The sequence below is a fragment of the Ischnura elegans genome, chromosome 11 (genome assembly GCF_921293095.1).
Source record: "Ischnura elegans chromosome 11, ioIscEleg1.1, whole genome shotgun sequence".
NCBI lineage: Eukaryota > Metazoa > Arthropoda > Insecta > Odonata > Coenagrionidae > Ischnura > Ischnura elegans.
Genome location: NC_060256.1, coordinates 71,414,228 through 71,439,975, shown reverse-complemented (window position 1 = coordinate 71,439,975; position 25,748 = coordinate 71,414,228).

The window sequence follows — 25,748 nt, the reverse complement described above, 5'->3', positions numbered from 1 at the left end:
GTGTAGCCATATGGCTACGGTGGGCAGAAATGGGTTAAGTCCTAGGAAAAGCTTACACCCATAATACTTCACGTGCTCATGTAATTGTTGCAAATTTTGAAGCTTGCAATAAATTAATCCACTTATTCATTTTTTGCTTTAGTTAGTTTAAATTAGTTCATTTCTGGTTATTTCACGGATATAATAACATTACTTGGATATAGTATTGAGCCGGCATAGATGAAAGGAGTATTCTTCAAGCATTCGCCACTTAACATCCATTAATGCAATAGTTGCAAGTACAAGACTTACTTTTGCTGTCACTGTAACTTTCTTGTTGCTGAATCAAGGGTACATTTTAAGAAAAGTCGGACAAACTAGGATAAAAACCCAAAACAAAAAAGAACGAAGCTATAATTTATTTTAGCGCCCTGCGAAAAAATAGTACATTCCCCAGCAGCAGATGAACGCTGTTTCTTCACCCCTGCGCGCGTAGACTTCGTATCTTGATGCATTTACTACCCATCAAATGGGTAATCAACTAATGGATTTCTGTGGATGGGAATCAATCTGTAATTGAATCACCCCCATTCAATTGTAGCATAAAGCTATAGCTTTGAGGATACGTTCCTAGAACCTCTTCTTCGAATGAGAACATTTCCTTGATGTCCATGCTGCATGAATGATGGCTTTGGTGGTTCGTGGCTTCCGATGGTCTGAACGAGGAAATATGTAGGTACATATTATCAGATGAAGAGAAATAAATTTGTACATCTTGCGTTATTGAAGTCATCCTTGAGTAAAAAAGGAAGACTTTTTAAGCATAGTGTATAAGTTTTTCTCCTGTAAAATCCACGGTTTGTTATTGACTGTTTCTAGCAATACAACAGTTTTTCGAAGGAGTAAATAACATTCCGAATATTAATTATATTAATCCTACAATTTTGAAAAACGTAATCTATTGGGCTATGGCTGCTGCTTTACCAACAAATTAGATGAGTAACTAGTGATAAAATTCGAATATTGTTTCTAGTGATGTAATTGTTTACATTATTATTAGTGGAGAGTATTAAGAAAAGAATTTCTCTGAAAATTCTGCAGAAAATTCACTCTTTACGTGGAACCCAGCGCACCTTTTATCCGAATTTTTTTTATTATCTTAGTATTACCATGGAGTAAGTATATTACTCACTATTAAGTAGTAGTCAGTATATTACCACTTACTAGTAAGTATATTAGCGTAGAGTAAGCATATACATATACTTACTCTGTGGTATTACATTCTTTTAAAGCCATAAAATAAGTTGTTTGCTTTCTCTATAACGCAAAGTACCTACTGGTTGTTTCGTTTTTTAGGATTTTATTGGTACCTATTGGTATTAGGAGGAGGCGACCGACATCTGAGGTCATTTGCGCCATGAGGGAAAGGTATGGAAGGAAGGGTGGAGAGAAACCCGCCGTCGGCATTAGCCTGCTCCTAACGAAAGGCGCCAAGGGGACCACGGCTTAACGTCCCATCCGACGGACGGGGTGCTGCGCTTGAAATGCCCCACACAACATTCAAGCAGGGATCGGGCAGTCTCTGAAAATTCTCTGCCGGGATTTGAACCCGGGCCCGCCGGGTGAGGATTTTATCGTTGAAGGTGGAGGCTCAATGCAACAGTATAAAATATGGATGGACGTACTTGGAACGTAGAGCAACTTTTCTTGTTTATATCAACGAACCTTGTCATTTGCGTCATGCTTGATGATCCAGGAGTTTAGAGATCAAATTAATACACCCAAGGCACTCACTGCATTGACGAACATGCTTGCACTTGCAACGGTACATCCTCCCATTGTGTGCAGCACATCCTTCGGCTTGTGCCTCTAAAAAGATATGAGGTACACTTGAGCATATCCCCACTACGCTCTAGGGTAAGGTTATTTTAGTTGCATCTCAGACTACGAGAATTTCCCCCAGAGAGGTCGAATAAGCATCACTTAAACGTGACAGGGCCCTTACTCGGGTTAAGAATATCCTCGGGAACTAATTACCGCCGTGATTTACGATAATGATGTGATTACGCGACGCGGAATCCACGTACATCATAGTGAGGGAATTCCCGCATAAAAACAGACTTTTAAGAAGCTTACTAAAACATAATTTAGTAACGATTTTCTTTATGTATGTGACTGTGACTGATTCTATTACTCTTTGTGACTGAAAATCGGTATTTAAATTATTTTAAGACCACGATTCTTTAAATTGCAGAAGCACTTTTGGATTTTACGTTTATTGTTGGATAAAATTGTTTTTGCGTTGCCTCCGTCTGCGCTTTTTATTATTACTGTTATTTCAATTGACAATATTTCGATTTATGTAGGTTTCAATTGTAGCCAGCGCACAGAAATACGATCCTAAGGTTTATGTGACCGTATACTCATGTTTTTTGTTTCAAATTTTTCTCTTACTTAGCGTAAATCCTACGTCTCTTCGTTCAATATATTAATTTTGTTCTCTTCCTTGTCCCCGTAATACATCAAGTATTTCATCTCATAACGAGTATTACTATCTTCTTGCCGATCACTACACAGGTACTTTTACGTAATTTGATTCCCATAACCTAATCGAGTGATTTTAAATTCGGTTTTCTCTTACCTCCATCCACTCAATTCTAACCCATGCATCCCTCCAACTGTTATACCCGGGATGGTACTGTTATCCTTTTTACTTTTCCTCTTCTATTCTTGACCTTGTTTAATAACTTTTTATGATATTTCTTGGAGTTTAGGTCAATAAAAACCAAGGTTTATTTAAAATCATCCTCAGGGCTATGAAATAGAAAACATGAACAAAACAATAACATAATATTAATATAACAACATATTGTTATAATATATACAATAACAATAACAACATATTGTTATAAAATACAAAGATGACAACATACAACGATATACAATATTTTTACATAAAAATGTTACGATCGCGTTTTTTATACAGTAATATAATTTAAAGTATACACGTATATATATATAAGAACAGAGTAGAATACACAAAAAATTTTGACATTAAATAAATCGAAACGTTGGCTATAACTTGGTTTTTATTGACCTAAACTCCAAGAAATATCATAAAAAGTTATCCTTTTTCGTGAATTGCCCAAGTTCATCAAAGTAAATTCTAAATAATAGTTGCAAGTACAAGACTTGCTTTTGCTGTAACTGTAACTTTCTTGTTGCTGAATAAAGGGTACATTTTAAGGAAAGTCGGGGGAACTAGGATAAAAACCCAAAACAAAAAAAGAACGAAGCTATAATTTATTTTAGCGCCCTGCGAAAAAAGATTACAATTCGTATTTACGATACTGGATGTATTTTATCGTGAGACTAATCATTGTATTTCCGCGTATGTATAAATATTTCAGCAGAAAATATATTCCTCTGTGAAATTCGTAGGGGGACCATAATAACGATTATCCACAATTAGGGCGAATCAGTCAAAAATTCAATAAATGCTTAATTTAACCCCTGTAGTGGTGATTCAATTTTCCCAAACGTATTTTAATCTCTATTGGTAGAAACTATGGGAATTAATTGCTTCGTCCATGGAATCATTGGAGTGGTCTCTGCTGCAACAGAAGTGGTAGTGAATGGACAATGTGCGAATAATTTAATGACTCTTTAGTATTATAAATCAGTCGTGTTGCACCATTGGCTTGAGGACAAAACTCACTTAGCCAAACATGGTGAGCTAGCTTTTATTTTCACTGATGCTTGATTGATGCTAAGGTATTAACAATTTTTGCGTTGTCTATATTCTATAATTATGTTAAAAATTGTGGTATACCGTTCATTTATTTTCTCAGTGTATACTATTTTATATTTCTATACTAAGTAGAACAGTGGTTAAAATATTTTATGAAATTGGTTTTTGTGCTTAAAATTCATTGATATTACGTTAGTCGCAAAGTATATTTAACGGTGAATAATTATCTATGTATAATTCTAATTCCTCCGTTGATATCTTTGGTCAATTTTTGCTGTAACAGTAACTTCTAACACTAAACACTATTGTTAAGATATTACATCTTCACCCAAATATTCTAGGTAGGATGTATGTTTTGTGTAATCTTGCCATGGGATTGTTATTCTTTCGTTCTTTTTCACAACTATGATGCCTTTTTAGTGCTATTCAACTTTACTTCACTCCGTTAAATAACTTTTTGTATATTTTGGTGACCTTTGAGAAAAGTGCGAGTAGTAGGAAAAAAAATAGAATTTCTTGCTATTCGCAGTGGCAATTTCTGAGGGTAGAATTGTGGTTCGCCGGTGCGGCAAATTCATGGATGCCAAGAAACAGGGTCCACCATTCTGCAATGTATCGGAGATAAATCTCACAAGTTAGTGAAGAAATCAGGTTACAAGAAATGGAAAATGAATGTGGCACTAATATATTATAGTCTTTATGATGTCACTTGCATTAAAATTTCCACTTTCCAATATCCGTCAAGCACGGTATTCCCCATAATTTATCTCAACTTATCACACTCGACAGGCCTTGTTGTATACTTGCTGTAAATATCTCGAGGTAATTCAGTGATAGTTTTTTTATAATCCTACATAAGCACAAAATTTCGGCGAAAAACAGGGCCCGCCATCTTGTATCGTGTCGGCCACAAATACTAAAACAAAGTCGTGAAAGTTTATGAGTTTATGAGACTAAGTTTTAACATGGTGAATTTTGAAAAAAAATTCAATGTGCGAAATTTTAGCGAAATTTGATCAAGGACATATAATTGTAGTGTAATGTAAAAAAAGTAACCTATGAAAAACAGTTTGCGCCAAAACATACACTAATGTGTAGACAAAAACTGTTTCACGCTTTGAATTCCATACTCAAGAAAATAAGAAATATTTGAGGTTTAATCCAGCTTTTTTCCATTTCAACCGACTGTGCGGCGTAGTGAATGGTGGAACTATTATCTTTAATATGGATACCACGCGAGGAAAAACAAATAGCTTCTGCAAAATGTCTATAATCCTTTACAGCGACCGTCATAAAGCGTCGTCATAAATCGATTGAATAATTAGAAAACTCCAATTCAGACCATTTTTTTTATCATTATGTTTTCGGTTTGTGCAAAGACCGCACAGTTTTAAGTAATTGGTACTGGGTAATTTTTCCTGGGTTGTTAGGGAAAGATGCGAGTGGGATAAGTTGGAATGGACGCGGTTGGAGAGGGAAGGCTATGGACGAGGGGCAATTTCGCTAAGTGGGAGTGAAAGGCAGAGAAATGGATATTTTTAGGGCGGAAAAAGGAGGGAAGTAATATGTTTTCCATCGATCGTGTTAGAAATAGAAGGTTGTAAGGGTGTGTGAGACCAGCTTGAGAGTGCATCCCGGTAACGGGTATCATTCTGGACCTTTACGGTTTACATGAATGATCCTTACTGAAGTCCGTCTTACACGGGGCACGTACTTGCGCAAGCTGACGTGTATACGGAGTCGCAGTCAAATTTTCGTCGTGAAACAGCGGTGAATTGCTACAGAACACATGCGAGAATGCGTGGACGTGAGATGGAAAATTAACTCCTGTTCCAATTTCGTTCATGCTTACGCGCAATTCCTCGTCATAAAGAGAAATGACTGCAATTCTAACCTGCGCAATCCCGTGCCTCGTGTAAAACGGCCTTAAAAATGAGCAATCAATATGCTGGATCACCCAAACCGTACAAAGTACAAGTTTTTTACTGAATAAATACAGTAATATAAAATGAACCCGTAATGCTGTGTATTCACGATTTTACTTCTCCCATTCAATGTTGTGATCATTTCCCTGGGAGATCGGGTTGGTGTGGTTGCTAGAGTGTTGGCTTCCCACCCGGTGGGCCCGGGTTCAAATCCCGGCAGCGGCAGAGAATTTTCAGAGACTGCCCGGTCCCTGCTTGAATGTTGTGTGGAGGACATTTCAAGCGCAACACTCCGTCCGTCGGATGAGACGTTAAGCCGTGGTCCCCTTGGCGCCTTTCGCTAAGAGCAGGCTAATGCCGACGCCAGGTTTCTCTCCACCCTTCCTTACCTACCCCTTCCCTCATGGCGCAAATGACCTCAGATGTCGGTCGCCTCCTCCAAATACCATACCATCATTTCCCTTCAAAAAAAGACGCTATTCATGTGTGCCAAGGATCCGAAATCGTACTTGAGATCACATTCCAGCCCTTACACTTAATAGATATAGTATAGTGCCTTCTTGTTGTGATATAATTTTTGGTAATATTCTCTTTATGTTCTCAAAAATAAAATCCCAACTCCTGCTTTCGCATCTTTTTAAAGTTTGGATTAATTGTCATGGTTCAAAAATTTAGGCATCAGCAATGAAAGTGTGAGGCTGGAGGTTCTGCTTGACCTAATGATCCAGGAGTTCATATCCTTTATTTAGAATTACTTAATTACAAGTTGATGAAGCTAGAGAACCGTAGCACGTATTCTGCATGTTAAGCTAGATGCAAAGTACGTAACACAATTGTTGATTCCAAAGGGAGGCTAATGAAAATCTATTTTTATCATTAATAACCATAAAATACCAAACTCCCTCTTCACCACGACTCTGGATTATCATCAAAATCGTCAAACGATACCGCGGCATTTTTAGTGCGTTATGACCCATTTGAAACATTTAAGCTACTCACGACAGAATTGTGTCCGTAGTTTGAGATAGTCAATGATAATAATATTTGGAGGAGACAACCGGCAGTTAATCTCATTTGTGTCTTTAGGTAGAGTAAGTAGAGTGGAGAAATCCGCGGCATCGGCATAAAGCCTGCTCTTAAGGAAAGGCGCCAGGGCTTTACGTCCCATCCGACGGACGGCGTGTTGTACTTGAAGTGAGCAGACACAAGAAGAAATACACAAGGCACCTACGCATGGTTCGAGTTACAGAAAATCACTGCCACTGCCGGGATTTGAACCCAGGCCCCCTAGGTGGTCGGCCAACGCTCTAGCCACCACACCAACCCGAGTTATTTACGTCGTTAGGAGCAAAAATGGGGTCGCAGGGTAATTTTTTAGGGCGTTGGTCCGAAAAAGAAATTATACCCCATTTTCATTTAAAAAAACGTAAATATCCTATTCTATTAATTCTTCATCGACCTATGGCAAAAAAATTCAGGCTTTTTTGGAATTGGACTTCGAAAATTCGCATTTTTATATAGGCTCTTATGGAAATACTCCAAGAAGCATAAGAAAATTGTTAAAATTTAAGGCTGAAATATGTTAGTCGTTTTGAGATTGTTTGCTTTAGGTCTGGTTATAATAATCTCTTATATTTTTAATTTACCTTTTGTGAATTGATAGCGCACGCAAACATTCAGAAAACTGTCAATTTTTAAAATTATTTAAGCCGTTGAAAAGTTGCCTGTTTTTTTTATCGTAAATTTTATCGTAATTTATTCCTGTAAGCTTCAATTACCAATTGGAAAGTTTTAATCGTGTTTTAGCCTCGTTATCTGAATTCTCTGTTTTATCTTAAGCAGCTATCCCATTAGATCGATGGCTATCTTTTACTCCAAGGACATATCGTCCACCTTTTTAATATTCCTTCCCCATAGTGAAAAATATTTTGCTTGTAATGGCGTCTGTTTTTTAACAGCTTCTGCGGTGTCGGTGTTTTGATCTAATTCATTATTAAACTCTGCTGACTCATGCTCCCTTATCTTCGTTCTGATACTGGCTGGACTGAATGAAGCATCACACAATATTTTTTATCGTGGGACACTTTCAATTTTCCACTCGTTCGGAAGAAATGAAAACTAATTGTAAGTGTTAGAGGAGGTTATCTTGGGAATGCCTCTTGAGTTCAAGCGTTATGGGATGCAAGAATTTTTTCCATCGATTCTGCTGAAGTCTTTGTGTAAGGAGTTCGATATGCCTGAAACCATTATACAATATGGATTCATGCTATGGATGCCACAAATATAACTGGAAAAGCTCATTTATCCCTGTCCTGTGTGGTAAAAACACGTCCAGGCGGTATTTGAATCCGCGAGGAAATCATCTCGCCGCTACTGAGGCTGATAGTACGAGAACTAGAGGAACTTCTCCATGAGACATAATGTACCCACGAAGGGATTCCCAAATGTCAAACTCTCAGGATATGTTAAGGATTATTGTAATAAGAGAATCGTTCAAAAGTATGGGAAATTCCTAAGGACAGCTATAAGCGGACGGCCGCAGTAGGCCTTTCTTAGGTAAGAAGCAATAAAAACAATACGGCAAAAATGGCGATAAACTCTTTAAATCATTATCCTTAAAAATTGCAGATTCCCGGGTTAACTTTTTTGAATTCTGAAAACTATTTGAAGTATTGAAGCTTACGTTTGTTGGAAGGGGAGCTACACGAAAATTTCTTGCGTAGTTAATAAGTTGATATGACTTCTTGCAATGCATCACTCAATAAGGAACTTGTGTCAGACAAGGGACGAAGGTTCTTATTGTACGCGAGTGAATAATTTGGCTTGAAAAAAATCGGCGAGGGGAACGTTTTCATGTGCAGGTGAATATCAATTTATTTTTAAAAAATTTACTGGTATATATAATAATAATAATATATAATTTATTCCATTTACAATCAAATATTACATTTTAGAACATACTTAAATAATTATGGAATATATAGGTACCCCTTTGAATAGTTATGGGGCTACCATCTTAAAATTTTTACATAGGTCTGGTGCTAGCACACATGAGAAGTTAAATTTCTTTGCATTCAGTTATTTGTTCTCTTGCCGATTGCATTCATTATTACAAAATGTATTTCAAATATTTGCACAAGGATAACTATTTTTACAGTCTTTATATCAACTCACCAACCTGTCTGTTTGTTTGTCTGTTTGTTTGTCTGGTACAAATCTTGTAACTCAAATTTGACTCACTTCCTGTGAAGCAAAAACGCTGAAATTTTGCACACTTCTTCATTTCCGATGACAATACATGAAAATATAACTTTTTCTCTCCAACCCCCCTTTAACCACCCCCCAGTCAACCCCCCCCAAAACATGTTTTTGATCTAAGAAGTTCCAAATGGTCGATTTTCGTGTTTCGTGGCATTTTTAACATAGGGGTAGGCATTTAAAAGCATAGGGGTGGCATTTTGAAACATAGGGGGCTTACCATTCACTGAAAATTTAATAAATATAGTGACTTTTTTAATACGTCACTTTTGGTTTTTCGGGGTCACTGAGTTTTTTTGCTTTGTGTCATATATAAACGTTGCTCATCCCCTGTAATCTAAATATAAAGGCTGGTTTAAAAAAAAAAATTTTTTATAAGAGCTTATTCTTATATAAACGCATAATTACATACATAGAATATACAATATACCTTTTATTGTAAGCTTTTTAAGCCACCTTTCTTAGTAGAAACTCTACTTCCTCACACCTCATAAGCCATTTTTTTACAGCGGATGCAAATCCGCATCTTTTTTCCGAGTTTGCTACATTACTCGGCAACATACTAAACAATTTAGGCCCTAAGAAATTGTATGACTGTCGATAAATTTCAGTCGTCGGCCTAGGTGGATGGAAGTTTCTCCGGGATCTGATGTCATAAGTTTGTGGTCTGGCCTTTTCACCACTACGGTTATAGAAAATTCTAAGGACTTTATAAATGAATAAATGCCTTAGTGGGAGAATTGCTCTTAATACACTTGGCCACGTCCATCTTCGATAGGTGCCTTTTATCATTAGTTAAGAAATGAATAATGAAATAAAATGCGTGCATAGAGCCATCATCTGGTACAGTAGTGACACAGTGAGAAAACATACAACTAAAGCGATACGGAAAAAGCAGGGGTAAAAGGAGGACTCCAGTCTAGGTGTAGCATAACATATCAGTCCAAACTATACCTGGATTTGTAAGAAATGGGTTGTGGTAAATATTTCTCAATAGCTACCTTGATTTAGGTACCGAATTAGTGAAGACCTAACCAAATCAGTGTGACCATCTGTTGCTGGACATTTTCTTCGGGATCATTTGAAGTGGGAAGTAGAGATGGAAGCGGTATTTGCTATCATTTATGTACGTTGTGGCGGAGTGTGGGGGGCGAATAGAAGAGGGAGTGAGCTTAGGAAGGAGGGAATGACTGGAGAAATATGAAAAGGCGATGGATTAGAGGAATCGTGGGTCGAGCGAAGTGGAAGAGGAGGTCAGCGTGCACTCAAAGAGGATTTCGGGTTGCGTGGAGAAAAAGCAAGTGGCCAACAGAGAGGCCATCCCAGAGCTTAAGCAAAGAAAAAGGGATGTGGAGTAGAACTCCTTTCCAAAGGAAAATATCACGCCAGACTAATTTTTTTGAGTGAGATTTGACCCTTTCATTCACTTTGGCACTGCTTAAACGGCATTAAATCTCAACATACATTGCTATTCAGTGATTTTTTCGGATATTAGCAGAAAAAGTGTATATATATCGTAAAGTGTATATTTATCGTGCTTGATAACGACCTGATGGTCAAAACTCTTCGTACTTTCACTAATAAACCTGTGGAAAAGTCCCATCTGTATGTCCTTTCAACACTTACAGAATGTCATTCCACTATGTCTCGTCTGCTTCTGCTACTTTTATTCTCGACCCTTTGTTCACACCACAGGTATTTTATTCATTTGTCTCCGCCAACCTTACTCGGGTACCACGGATCGACTAGACTGCTGCTACGCAGAAGAACATTAACATTATCTTTCCTGAATTCTTGCGTCACTCAATAATTCAACCCTAAAATTGATGAGGGTGGCCTAGAGTAGAGGTCACCCGAGATTGAGTCACAGAAAAGGAAATTGCATTCGTTCAGGATTAGTGGGGGTAGCAATTTCTTTTCCTGGGATACCAAGCTCTCTCAGGATTTCTTTCAGGGGCGTTCAATCGTTGAAATTAGGATTGGAACCCGAGAATCTTTGGCATGGAATAATAATAATAATAATAATAATAAATTCGTTTATTTCGTGGGCCTTGTGGCCCATGAGAAAATTATTGTACAACTTTTACAAGTTCAGCATGACATTACAATCATAAAAGAAAAGAAAAAATGAAAAGAAATACAAAAGATTCACTCGTTGCAGACCGCCGTTAACTTACAGACAATTCGGCAAAACGATATTAACGCAAGGAAAAATATCATACTGCGATATAACTGACTAATTATTACAAGAAATTAAGGCGACAATTTATTATGACAATAGTGTCAAACAAACTGTAGGATAGGACAAACGAATAGGACTTTTTATTTTGGCTCAAGATAAGCACAACCTCCCCACTTCATATGAAGCTATGCTTCGCAGGGAAGGCTAGAGCCCAGTTTGCAAGCTTACAAGCTGATATAATTATAAGTAACAGCTGAGAGACGGCGTCATATGGGCTCACATATGTGTGGCTGTAGTCAGTGGCGGATCCAGGATAAGGACCAGGGGGGGGGGGAAGTGGGAGTTATCTCACAGCAGTAGTGGGGGTCCGAAGAAAATTCCCATTCTATCTAGTGTAAATTGGTAAATTGGATGCCCAAGGGCCCACCCCCATAGATCCGCCACTGGCTGTTGTTATGAATGCTACTGAAAAATTATATTAATAGTAAACACGATAAAGATACACTGTTGTATGTTCCGGAGAATTTTTAATGACCGACCCAGGTTTCGACAATACACTATGTCATTTTGAAAGGTATTAAGCCCCTATATAGCTGGAAACTAATTCACTGATTGGGTGATTGATACAAATTAGTAGCCCAAACTGTGTTTTTGTTTAAATGTGATGATGTTACAGTTTTCGATATGCAAATGTGCTATAATATTAATAAATGAAAAATTTTAATACCATCTCAAATGATTAAATTCATTGAATTTTTAGAAATGAAACTACTAATTACATTTGCCTTTATGTTTTCTACCCATTAATATAAGAGGAACCTCCTTTTTGTTAAAATGGGAAGATGTTACATTTTACGCATATATGCAAATGCTCAATAACCATGGATAAAAGAAAAAAATGTATTACAATCTCAAATGATTAAATTCTATGGATTTTTAGAAATGAAACCTACGAATTGTATTTGCCTTTATGTTTTCTACCCAGTCATATAAGTGGAATATCCTTTTCTTAAATGGTAGGATGTTACTTTTTATGCATATATTCAAATACACCACAAGGGCTGTATATAGATAGGATGCAATAAACATGGTTAAATAACAAATGTTAATACCATGCCAAATGATTAAATTCTGTGAATTTTTAGAAATTAAACCTACTAATTGCATTTGCCTTCATGTTTTTTACCCAGTCACATAAGAGGAATCGCCTTTTTGTAAATATGTAAATACGTTACATTTTACGCATATATGAAAATGTGCAATAAACATGGGTAAATGACAATTGTTAATACCATGTCCAATGAATAAATTGTATGGATTTTTAGAAATGAAACTACGAATTACATTTGCCTTCATGTTTTCTACCAAATTACAAAAGAGGAGTTGCCTTTTTCTTTTAATGGAAAGATGTTACTCTTTACGCATGTATGCAAATGTGCATTAAACATGGGTAAATGACAAATTTTATTACCATCTCAAATTATTAAATTCTATAAATTTTTAGAAATGAAACTACGAATTACATACTTACGCCTTTATGTTCTCTACCAAGTAATATAAGAGGAATCTCCTTTTTGTTAACATGGGAGGTTGTTACATTTTACGCATATATGCAAATGTTCAATACCCACGGATAGAAGAAGAATTTTAATACCATCTCAAATGATTAAATTCGATGAATTTTCAGAAATGAAACTACGAATTACATTTGCCTTTATATTTTCTACCCAGTCTTATAAGAGGAATTGCCTTTTTGTTAAAATGGGAGAATGTTACATTTTACGCATATATGCAAATGTTCAATAACCACGAATAGAAGAAGAATTTAAATACCATCTCAAATGATTAAATTCTATGATTTTTTATAAATGAAGCTACGAATTACATTTGCCTTTATGTTTTCTACCCAGTCATATTAGAGGAATTGCCTTTTGGTTTAAATGGGTAGATGTTACTTTTTACGCATATATGTGTTTCTCGCCCCTACCAGATAATGAGCTTGGTGTACTATTCGGTCACTTCGCGATTTTTCGGACGAGATTTTTTCAACGCGTGCGTAGTATTATTTTTAAGTGCTTCATAAAGTAACTTCCATTAAAGGAGGACGACACTACTTAGGCGCCGTCCGGCGCCATGGACGATTAAACATTGCCCAGCATCCCGGGATTTCAGCAATGGGATTCTCTTCCTGCGACATCCGAAGCCCTCCAGCCTCCACGCCAGCAAACCCGACGCCGCCGCCCGCGGAGGTCAACCCGGAGTCAGCCATCCCCGTTCCTTACCTGGATTCGGTGAGTCGTGGCATACAGGCCTGTAAACCCCTCCCCCTCCCAAGTCCCTAATGAGAGTTCTTACGTTTTAGTGACTATACGTTAAGACAGACTGAACGATGAAAACGTGCGCGCCATCCTTGGCCTGACCGCTACGCATCCTGACACCCCTGCCCCCTCCCCCCCCCCCCTCACAATGGTCATTGAAGCACCGAGCCATGCTTTCGGTTTCCAATAATCCCCCGATAAGCCAATTAGGCTCTCAAATACGAGTAAATCCACAGTCAACAGATGACTATCGCACACTCGTAAAATTGTTCAACGATAGAAATTGGGAATATTACTCTTACCAGCTGGCAGAAGATAAAAAAGTATTTTTGATCATCCGGGGGCTTCCTCACGACACCACAACCGAAGAAATCACAGGCTCACTTCATAAACTAGATCTCTCTTTCGATGATATCGTGCAAATGCGCACCACGCGCCCTCTTAAAGCCGAACGTGAACGCCGAGAAAAACTTCTTCGCGAAGAATGTGTTCTTTTAAGTCCTACGTAGGTACGCAGTTTGTGGTTTCAATGTACTCATTGTTCTAAGGGAAGGTGCTGCATCTAAGACTGTCCCCATTCGTGGAGTTATTTCAAACGGTACTTTTTTGGCACTCTTTCATGCGTGAACGCTTCGTGAACGTAATTGTATGTATCTACCTTTAAAACGGAAAATTGCTTAAGCGCCTTTACAGATGTTTGAGCTAACGTTGAGAGGAACAGTTTGCTGTAATTATAGTCTGGAAGTTATTTTTGTGCTGTAATAATTAATCCAAATTACAGGTGGGCATATTATTTGTAGTCTAGAATGTAATGCATGATTAGATAATGCATAAATTCAATTCGTACTGGGTAAATACACCTCAATAATTATATCATCCTTAAATATTATTCTTAGTTATTCTAAATAACCTGCGAAATATAATTATGGTACGAATATTATTTCTTTAAGCTTTCCTGCCACCAAGTTCCACCAAGTATCGCCATCCAGCCTTAAGTTGATATATTGCTAGTCTCCGAATGACATCAATGAGCCCTTTTTAAATCGTAAAATCACTCTGGAGAGATGCTATTTGTTACTGATTTTTTAAAATTTACTCTATGATAGCAAATAGCATTTTTATTCGGTTAAAGGAAATTTTAATACTGTATTTCGAGGGGCTAGCTATAACTTGTTTTCATAAAATACATTGACCTAAACTCCAGAAAATATTATAACATGTATTAAACAAGGCCAAGATAAGAAGAGAAAAAAAAATATTTCTTTAAGCTCAAAGCCACCGAGTGTGTCCACCAGGTTGCGTATGGTTGGTCGACCTCTAGATATGAAGGTTTTCTGCGATATAAGCGAGTTTAATCGTTGAGTAAGCAGTCGTGGACAACAGCGGGTGCTTTCCATTCATTGACACACGTCGACACAAGTCGACTTGCGTCGCGGTTTTCGTATTCCATTCGGTGTGTGTCGCCGACTATTGTGACACAAGTCAACAAACGGTAACGCACAGGAATAGGAGAGTTATAAACAGTTACCGCGAGTCGACACAAGTCGACGCGTGAGTCGCATGAATGGAAAGCACCCAGTGACGTCATTCTAAGGTTGTATGGGTCTATCCTTGGGTTAGACTGGCCATCTAAATGATACATTAAGCCCGTGAAGATGCCGTGACTTGGCGATGGGAGGCCGCCAACAATAATGCCTCCTATCACCCTGGGAAGAGGACAGCAACCCTTCTTCAAATGAGTGAATGTGGAGACCACGGTGGTCAGTTCAGCGACAGTCATTTCAATACTGGCGTGGTAACATTTACTTAGACGGCGGTAGCAGCATGATGTGGAATTAAAAAGGGAAACCACCACATTATTATCCGGGGGAGTTGCAGGTGCCTTACCATTATTTTAAAGATATCATGGCATTCTATCGAGTAAAAAGTTCCCGAATCGAACCAGTCTCCCATTGGTATCTCCAGGTGGGCACTGACCGAAAACATCTGATCTAAGATAATAAGATGTCAACCCTTTCGCTCTCACGGGAATTTCCGTTTTTACTCCGAGAAAGCTCAAGCCCGGTTAAAATACGCTTAAACAAATATTTAAAGTAAAAAGTTATTTTTAATAGAACGCTAAATTCTGAAGAAGAAGTGCCATTTTATCAGGAGTGATAAACATTAATAGAATCTCCTTCATAAAAAAGGAACTAACTCAAAACACTATAAACAAAACATATTAATACGGGATTAAACACGGGGCCGAAATGTCGGCCCGTTGAGCGTGTTAGGGTTAAGAATGGGAACGTGAAACGTCAGATAGCTTCGAACCTGCACAAGGCTGGAGAATCTGAAAGTGGAAATTCGAAGAACGAATCTGGTGGTACTAGGAATCAGTGAAATGAAGTGGTCGGAAGAGGGAGAATAGAATGGGGCGAGGAAGATAATGGGGAGGAACAAACGTACATTTATTGCGTTTGTGGACAAAGAAAAGGCTATTTACAACGTGGAATGGAATTCAATGCTTAGAATTCTGAAATAAATAGGATTTTTCAATAGTGATCGAAGAAATGTGCACTATATGAATTGTGTTTTTGTTTAAAATATATTGGGTAATTGGGGATATTGGGTAATGAACTTGTAGAAACACATAATTTAAAATTGATATTTATTTTCTTCACAATGTCAGTCATTAGCAGAAAATGTATATGGCCAGTTACACCTATACTTTATTCGCTGAGGGTTTTAGATATATTTGATAACTACTTTAATATAGACAAATTTTGATGACTAAATAAAGTTGAACACAGCTTTAGAATGGCTCAGTTCTGCTAAGTAATTTTTTTTAAACTCCTCTCTATAATATATTTTATGTCTTCTGTCTGACGGCGGATAATATTCTCCCCCATTGTAGTTTCTCTGTACTAATTTGACCTAATTTTCTAACATACTAAATTTAGAAAATATATTGTGAGTGGTAAAAATTTCAGCATTATCGTGGTTCTCGCTCCATACCGCTTCATCTTTCTCATGGGAGAGGGGAGTGGGCGAGATTGGATTTATGTAATGAGGCAAGTTGCTGGGAATTACGTAACTGGACTCTTGAAAACATTAAGCCCGCCGATGAAGGGTGCTCGGGGATTTTTCACGTGTTTTAATAAGCGTTAGAATTTGTGTCACCTATAAGACGATGATTTGTGAAGTGGGTCAAGCACAGCTGCGATATCTCGTGAGATAAAATTACTTAATCACGATAAGGTTCCTGGCTTCCTCTGCCTTCACTTATCCCCGCATGCTTTGCCACTGCCCGTGCATCACACAAGCTATAAAGATACATGCTATTGGTCGTCATATCTGTAAGCCCTCAGCAGGGGCGGCTCCAGCATTTCCTCGAGGGGGGGGCGCGACGGGCTGCTTACCCCTCACCCGTACCCCTGCTCTCTCTCTCTCTCTCTCATGATGTGGCATACAAGCGTCAAAATAAGATAAGAGTTTCGGCATTATAGTTAAGAAAGAATGAAGGAATTGGTACAAATTGTTTGGTTTTAATGAGCGAATTGCACCGAATACACCGAGAAAATTGAAAAAGCCCGTGTTATTTTATGGAAAAAGTTGTAAAAGATTTGTAAATTTACGTGCGGAATTTCAAACTATCTGTATATTTTTCGTTCCAAGCGGGAGACTCAAGCTTTGAATAGATGTTCGAATCGTAGATTTCGATGGAGAGTGGGGGGAAATAGGGCGAGAAAAAAAAAACAATGTGCAATCTTATGGGAAAATTGTGAGTATGATTTACGACTCATATATTATTTATGCACTTTGCAATGATGATCAAATCCAAGGGCGGATCCAGGATTTTTTTCTGGGAGGGGGATACCTCCTAATACAAAACGAACGCAATGATAATGGGACCGTATTAAAAATCTTGCATATTTTTTAGGGTCTGGGGGGGGGGGCACGTGCCCCCGTGCCCCCCCCCCCCCTGGATCCGCCTATGATCAAATCATGAAAACAGAGAATCCACACCAAATGCAGCAAACCCCATCCCTGTAGATCAAAAATTTAGAGAGAAAAAGCAGACGTAAGCGTAACATTTATAAAGAGAGGGTAGTCTACGGTACGTGATGCGAGTTCGCATTTTATACCCCTTGACAAAAGTGCTTAGCGGGTGAAATGAAGTTTTCTCTTCAATATATTAAATTCCAATTTTACCCATAAGTATTTAACTTTTGGATTTCAGGAACTACTGTATTATTGATCAAGAAAATACAACTTAAGTCGACAGTAAAATCATTTGCCGCATTGTACTTTTATTTTTTTTCAATAACGGTGCATATTTATCACATATTTTTTCAAGCATGCTTTCTAACGAGTCCGAATTTTTTATTTCCATGAAAACAGCTGGGATTAGTGTATTCAATTTGAAGCACTCTATTGACTCTCCAGAAAATCTGTCCTTGATATCCTAATTTACGTAATCTAAGATGGGAGTAAAGATTATTTTTTCCCAATACGCGATTATATCGTCTTCATCATTGGTAGCCGGGTAATTTGATCGATTCTTTTGTCGATTGGCTGCACGTGGAATGACGATTTGAATGTCCATTTCCTCCATAATTTTCTTAGCCTTTGTAAAAATTCCAGAGAAATTTTTATAAGAGTTCATCCGTTTATCCTTTAGTACTTCAAAAGTTTGGGAAACTTTTTTTAGCTTGAAAGTCATCTACAGTCTCCTTTTGCAAATATCTGCTTAAAATATAAATTGAACTCAAAACATCACTCAGACTATGTACAGTTCAAATGAATTCACAATTACAAATTGATAACAATAAACATCTTCCTTTAGTTGCCGTTTTATAATCATCCCACTTTGACACTTTTTCGAGAGCTTTGGCAATATCATGTAAGTCGACTCTAAAAGTTACAATAGCTTTATGCCTTCCTACCCATCTAGTCTCACAGTTACCTGTCATTTGATGGACTAAGATATCAACAATGGTTTGATTACGTTTACTTGATGCTTTAAAAAGTCGCTGGAAGAGATGTCGAATCTTGTTCCTTTGAATCATTTTCTAGCCGAGGCTTCTTCCTTATTAGCCTCCTAACCATTTTGCATATCTATGCAAATAAAGTTAGATTTACACGTACACAAAGAAAGAGAAATCAGTTTGATAACATAAAAAAAAGAATACAACCCCAAAACGAATGCAACTGTCCTAGCTCACGTGTGATTGATGAATTACTCCAACCGTTTCAGAGAGAAAGTCTTCAACTTTGGAATGTGTCGTCAGAGGAAATCTTCAACAATTTTTGCTCGTAATTGTACAGAGCTCCAACTTCAAACAGCAGGCCAGCAAAACAGATACCTGCGCTCCACCTTTGTGCTGCTTGACCGTGCGCACGAGTGGAAACGACCGATGAATGTGTTGTCGGAGACTTTCAAATTCGAATCATAGATCTGGCAAGCTCATCTAAGGAATATATAGTTGCAGAAATTTTCTACAAAGAAAATAAACTCGCCTGCCGTCAGCGAAAAAAATTATTCGGAACATTTCAACTTCGAGAAAAACTCTTTCTGGCTGTAGGAATGTATGTACCGTAGAATGGGGTGACTTCGGCCACACGCGCTTCGCTTCACAAATTGATACTTGGTAGCAAAATAGGTGACGCGCCATCATTTCACTCTCGCCTTTCCTGGCATAGGTAAGAGGAGATTGCAAGCAGCAAAAAAATTCCGTCAGTCACCGCCCAGGGGGGGGGCGCGCGCCCCCCGCGCCCCCTGGCTGGAGCCGCCCCTGGCCCTCAGGAGGTACAAATGTTGATCCAGAAAAAGCTCGTTTTATGGATTTTGCCGCCGGAAATCCTTACTCATATTTCTGCGATTCTCCGTCTTGCATTGATTTTTAATAGCCAGTTCATGAAAATCTCTTGTATGAGGAAGCAGCGAATACGAAGCCGGAAAGCATTAGGTTAATTCCTTGTAGCTCGATATATAAGGACTTTCAATTTCAATCCTTTCAATTTCAATCCTTTACAGCAGCTAATTAATGTGTAAAAAGGCTAAAATAGTAGATTATTCTTGTTTTTCACATGGGTTAAAGAAATAAAGGGGCAGTAAGACTTGGAAGATAACATAATACTTGATAAAAAGTTTCCCGATCAAGTGACATTAAGTAAAATATGGTCTTTATTGCGAGTATCTTAGTAACTCGAGCTCATTTGACTTTTCTGAAGTTATTAAGAATTAAAAAAAAGAATAGCCACCAAATAATAGAATCTTGATAATTTCTTTTCATTTAGAATTCTAGTCCCCTCCTCTTGTCTTTCTTCCCATCTTCTGAGTGTTTCAACACTCCTGAATGTAGATTTAATGTTAAATAATTGAAGAAGCTTGCTTTTGTTTCCAAATGCTCCCCTCCGTCCAAAATCAACCTTCAAAAAATAGGTAATCATTAGATGGGGCAATCTTTAAGGCAATCTTTAATATAATCCACAAAAAAAGCAAAGTTCGACTCCAAGGTTTACTTTCTATCCAATGTAACTATCACATCATAACCACGTATCATATATATAAATCACCTCATGTATATAAATGAGATATACAAGAATAAATCAAATTATTTCTTCCATTTTAATGACATTGTCACTTTAACTTTTTCATTGAAGCAAATAAACCGTAATATCGGATATACAGGCCTGTAAGTGCATATTGTCACATTTTCAACTTTATTTTTAAGTAATTACTATTTAAAATTTTATCATAGAACGTTTATTACATGAAAATAATTCAGCTTTTCTGCTTTCAGCTAAAGTGTAAAATGTTCTTCAGTGGAAAATGTATCCTCTAACTTTCATGCACTGAGGTCAATGTTTTTTTTATTTTCCCAGGGAGTCTTCTATAGCTCTAGATTGATTTCAGCTCTTCTATTTTGCTGTGCACCTCCTATCTATCTCTTTTCGTATGCATCCATTTCATATTCCTTGCCATTAGGATATGGCTAGAGAAACAAAATGCGTTCAAATCTGAGTTCTGAAATAGTTTAATTCCTAAGGATGATTTCTCTGGCGTCGCAAAGTTTCTCTTCCTAAAAATTCAATTTCATTACGTAACGACTGACCTGATTGTTATACCTTATTATAAATCAATTTGCAATGCTACTTATCTCAGAACCTAATAGATGCCTTCTGCTCCTTGATTTTCTCTTTGGATAATTCTAAATAGTCTTTCATGTGTGTTGGTGCCCTCTGAAGTTTGCTGACTTTAATTTTGTTCTTGTTTTTGTAATTTTCGTTTCCTAAAATTCAAGGGCTCTATGGCAGTGAAATTCGAAATACATAATGCCTGTGGCTTATTCCTCCATGAATGACTATTCGTACCATTAGGAGGAAGAGTGAGTAAGCTGCTACTAAGCGCTCAGCTTTATTTTGGGCATCACGTCAAAAGGTAAACGGCAATGTCGTACCGACATCTCGTAAACGGACAAGTCGAAACCGCAACATCTCGCAACCGCGACTTTTGATAACCAGACAATTCGTAGCTGACTATTTCGTAAACGCCATAGTTTGTAAGAAGACGTTCCGTAACCGGAAGCGATGTAATAAATTCATGGATATTATGAGAAATATTACTACTCAAGCCACCAAGTGTGCAATAGTAAGCTTGAACTAGGGAATTTCATAATTTTTTCCACCTTCTGAACACATTTTCGAGAGTTTTTTAAAACTTTATCTATGCCTTTAACGTTTGTTTATGACGTTTTTGATCCGCTGAAGCCTAATTTGCAATTATTTTTGTTTATTCTTTTACAGTTATTTTTATGCCATCAAATTATTTAAACAATTGAATGTTTAAAAAATTAAACTACATTAAAACAGCTGGTTCTGAATTACTTCGAGCCTCTAAGGCAGAATATGATGTTATTTTTACTATACGTTTGGCTGTCAATGTTTATACCATTGAAATAATTAGAAGTATTGACGTGAAATCTTATTCTGTAGGTAATGATCTCTGTTTTAGCCCTTCTGGATTTTCCAATATTGCATATGATACTTTTAGTACAAACTCCAAGTACGTCCAGTCTTCCTTTACCAATTTTTCCGGAAATACGATTTTAGATTAGACTCTTTCTTCAAAAGATCTCTCGACGAATGGCGGAGATTTGAAGAAACCCGAAAGAGAGTTTTCTTTCCCGAATATTTTTCCCGTTGGTCTGAACTGAACGATTTGCTAAATTCAGTTAGAGCTCCTCAGTTGAGTGTTCCTAATATTCTGACAACATCGGGAACCGAACTGGATTTGCTGCGTATTTTCTCAAAAGTTTTTCCGCATTGGGGAAATTTTTTCCATGGTAAAGATTTTTATGAACGAAGGAATGTTTTGGCCGAAAAAAATATGAAACACATGTGATATCACAACTTTTTTTATGTGTTGGTACCCGTAGGTAACGTCTATTCGTGAAATCATCAGGTGATCTATTTTGCGTATATTTTTCATGTACCTATTTGTAGTCCAAAGTTTCCTTTTTTTATGCATATTACTTGATTCGTTAGCAATTTTATCAGACTTCTCGCATTGGAAGCGGAAATACGATCGGTCATTTGTACGTATTTACGATTAAATTAATATACCTACAATAATTATTTATGTATTGGTATTAACCATTCCATTGGTACTTATTCATTCTACACGTAGGGTCATACTGCAAGAGATTTCCTTGGAACTTTCTTGAGTTGTTTTCTTACCTATAAAATTCATATCAGGATCAATGTTTTGGAAACACTGAATACACGGGCCTGAACTACTTTTTTCAATATTATTAAAGTGCAAATCGCTGTTCCAGCCGATATTTAAAGTGATAGTCTTCAACCTTATATTTGGGAAGGTATTTATTCAAGACTGGTTCTAACAAATTGAAACAAAAGGTAGTTGCACTTTTCCACAATTATTTAATTACGACTTTCAGCTCACAGAGTCATCAACTGGTACAAGACTGTACTATATGACTTAAATAATTGTATAAAAGTGCAACTACCTTTTATTTCAATGTGTTCAACTTCCACTGTACCATGCCTGAATCAGTTGAACTTATTTGGTATTAACAAGTGCATTATTGAATTTTTCATTTTTATTATTGTTGTTATTATTATTACTTTGTACATCCATATTCAAAGTGGAAGTTGAGATGTGTACCGCCTCCCAGCCGACTTCGAGGTCAGTCCACGCAACGATGTTGACGAATCTGCTGAAAATAAGATCATTATTCTCCCAAAATATGCTCGCAAAATGTACTAAGATGTAGATCTAATATTTAATTTTTTGTTTTGCACTCTATAATTCTCAGAATTCAATTTTCAATCATTTATGACCAAGTTTCGCCGTATAGGCCATCACGTGGACGCCGGCACGCGCAGCATGCCGCGAAAAATATCGCGCCCCCGGACAGCGCCATCACATGTGTCGGTACTCTATCGAATCCAGGAAAGATTCGGAATAATGATATGAGATATGAAGACTTGGATGCTGTGGTAAATCGCAGTCATAGTTTGTTAGCATTATAAAAAAATCGTTTTAAATTTTTTTGGAAAATTTAGCCTCTTTAATGCCATTGAAGACCCTGATTGCATAATTGAGCTGGTAGGCAAGAAACACTGGCCCAGAATAAAATTGTGCTATTTTTTTTACCTCGCATGGTGTTATTCTTCTTCTTCATCTCTATTATCTAATTTCTTGTTATATACTACTGTTGTTACACCATCCCATTCACATTTGCAGGAAACTTCGGTCTCTCTCATGTTTCTATACACCTACTATAAAACCCACAACCGACCACTGACTGACTGAATCATAAAAATGGTTGGGGTGTACGAAACGAGATACGACAAGTCACGGAATCGAACCCCTCTAAAATCGTCTGAAACCCTAGGAAAAATTGTCGAATCTCTAAATTTTCAATCTATTACTTTGTAAACAGCCTCTATGCCACTTCTTTTTGGGGGAATTTTGAAGGCCAAAACATCGAGTCAATTATTAGTGGTGTTTTTGAAAACGTTTTATTTTGACCAGGCACTGAGAGACAGTATAATGGTTTAGTTCTAGGCAGTCATGTCAGTTTTGCGCTGAAATTCAGTATTATCAACCCGGTAACCGAAAATTTTCACATTCCTAAGCACTTGAGCAGATGACGATCAAAATCCATTTTTAGATTATCTATCCTATCTCTACCAGTAGGCGCTTCTATGTTTCAGGACTGCCTGTAACCTTATTGGATCAGTGAAATCGAAATTATAGTGTGGGTGAAGCCTTCATTGCGTTGGAGATAGTACATATTTTAAGAGAGTCATGTCAAGTTTGTACAGAAAGTCAGTCTTCTCAATCACGGAACCGAAATTTTTCACGTCCATGGACTCTTGAGCGGATGAATATTTAGACCCATTGGAAGGTCATCTATTTAAGATCTACGATTATACGCTAAAAAGATGTACCACCTACCGTCACGGCGGTGATAACATTTCACAGTTTCACAGTCTTGAATATTTTAGCTCATTCTTAATAGTTATAGTTCCCTGTAAAACCACGAATCTAAGACGAAATAACATGTAGAATACAATTTTCACGTCTTGTATCCAGCTGGCTACGCATGTTTTTCATTGCCTATTAAGGCCGCTATACACGATGAATGATCATGCGAATGATCATGCTGAATGATCACGTGATCATGCACAGGATCATGCGAGCAAAATAGAACATGTTCTAATTTTCACTGATTGTGAATGATCTTGCGCATGAAGGTTCATTCGCAAATCGTTCCGTCATACACGGTGAATGATCATGCGCATGATCTTGCTGAATGGTCATGCGAATGGAATCATTCGCCGTGTATAGCGGCCTTTACATCCTGAGTTTTACCTCGTTCCTGTCTTTTTCGATTCCCTAGCAACTAATTCCGTCTTTGGATCGCTGGTTCAGAACGGCCTGTAACATCATCGGATCGGTGAAATCGAAGTTATGGTGAGAGTACAGCCTTTGATGGTTTGAAATTCAGCAATCATATCTGTGTTCTCGGGCCCGGCCTTCGTGCAATGGCGTAAATGACGGAGAAGCGGCTTATAAAGCGCCTGCATTCAATATTTCAGCGGGAGAAAGCAGAGGCCTCACATTTCCTCGCTCGTAGCCTCGTTCGAACTGACTCGCTAAAACATTCATATAGGTCATGGCGTATCCTGAGCAAGCAAACCTTCCAGATTTGAAACGAGCACAAAAGACTTTTCAGCTGCTGACATCCTTAGTAGTTTCCAAGAGTGTCGAATTCGTAAATATTGACAATTATCTAGAATGCCTTGAGGTTGTTGTGCTGTGGAATATGCGTAGCCTACGGGGATTTTTATTAACTCGCGTATTCCTTTCATGTCGATTTCTGAATTCGAGTTTTTTCTGAATAAATTCGAATTTTATATGTAAGAAAAAAATCTTCAAAAAGGCACTAGCTCTCAGAAAACTGAGTGCGCATCAAGAAGAAAAGGTTTTGTTTCTGAATCTTATGTTGTCATCTAATTATTTCATTCCACTTCTCTCGTACCATGTGATGATAATGATTTCCAATTATGAATGAAATATAAATTTTATTGCAAAACTATTCTGAATTTGTAGAGTCTTCGATTATTTTCGTTAAATTTTTCCAATATCTTTATTCGTTTCCATTCCAGGAAATAGTAATCATTTTTGGTCATGCTTGCATTCTCGTACAAATTCACGCTAGCGAGTTTGACTTTGCTCATAGCGTTGTATTCCGCGCTTGGGTTCATGTTTTTTTCTGGAAATACAGAATACATTCAACACTATCACATACTTTATTTCTACCAAAATTATCTTAATACTGTGTTTAATAGGAGCAGGTAACTGTCACTAATACGAAAAATAAGGTTTCTTGTAACTGACTTCGAGGAATAATCTGTACGAGAGAAATAAAACACATCTTTGGTGTCTTTTAGGGCTTATTCAGATTGATGCCCAAATAATGCATTATAATTCCACACGAAAAGTCAAATTCTCGTCTTACCAAAAATTGTTCCGTGACCGTAGATAGTCAATGGCCGTTGCAAGGATACCCTAATGGAAGAACTCACTGGATAGATTGCGATTAAATGCAAATATTAAAAGACCTAGCACAACTAATCAAAATGGGAGTTCATTTATGACAATATATATCACTACAATATATAAATGACGTGAAAAAAAACGTAAAAAATAATTTTTTGATTGTAAATTATTTATTTCTTGTCAGTGTTTGGCTCGTATGGTTTTTTTCGACTCATACTAGCTTAATCAAACCGCGAAAGCGAGCTCGCTCGAGCCT